This window comes from Scyliorhinus canicula, chromosome 17 (assembly GCF_902713615.1).
Source record: "Scyliorhinus canicula chromosome 17, sScyCan1.1, whole genome shotgun sequence".
Taxonomy (NCBI): Eukaryota; Metazoa; Chordata; class Chondrichthyes; order Carcharhiniformes; family Scyliorhinidae; genus Scyliorhinus; species Scyliorhinus canicula.
The window spans coordinates 50,940,725-50,941,567 of record NC_052162.1 but is presented as its reverse complement, the minus strand read 5'-3'; positions in this window follow the sequence as shown (position 1 = coordinate 50,941,567).

Sequence of the window (843 nt, the reverse complement as noted above, 5' to 3'; positions counted from 1 at the left end):
AAGGATACACAGCAAGAGACCGGTGCACAAACCAGTCTTCAAAAAAGCTGGCAAGAGTCCAAACAATCAGCAGGGTGATTCTGTGAGGGAGGTACAATGAGCTGTGCACAAGGGACACACACCTAGCAGGCATATCATGTCTATGGAGGCATTAGTTAAATCTGTTTATACATAAACTACATACGTAAAGTAAAGATATTAATTATGTTTGTATATAAAGATCAACATCTCCAAAGGAAGGGGGAATCTTGTGATATGCCTGTGAATAATATTGGTTACACTCAGCAATGTGTACTCTCACCAGCAGCTGATGTCAGACATCAGCCATGTGACTTCTGGCTGTGGCCAGAAAGTTGTACGGCATACAGCAGGACAGTCACACATAAGGGTAGTTTCAGGAGAGTCTATGTAACTCAATCAGTAACTTAGTCTGTATAGCATTCTGATTATTATCTTACCACATGTCCATCAATAAATCAGCATTTTAGTTAAATCACCAGCAGTTCTGTATTAATCATTGCAAAGACAAGGTCACGGAACACAACACATATCTTCAACGTGGCCACCACTACCGGACTCCCCGAATATTTCACAGGGGAAAACGGGTGCGGCCCTGCTGCCAGCACCCGCAACCCTGTCCCCTTACAAGAGCCTGCCTCCATCCTCATTCACATAGCCTCCGGCTCCCTGCTCCAACCCCGTACCTTCTCTGAATTTGCCTGCCCAATAATAATACAAGAAGTTTGGAAGGGCCATAGCCCCTGACTGCATCCCTCTCTGAAGCACCGTCTTCCGAATCCTCGCTACTTTGCCTGCCTGGACAAACAACAAAATCAGCCCTTC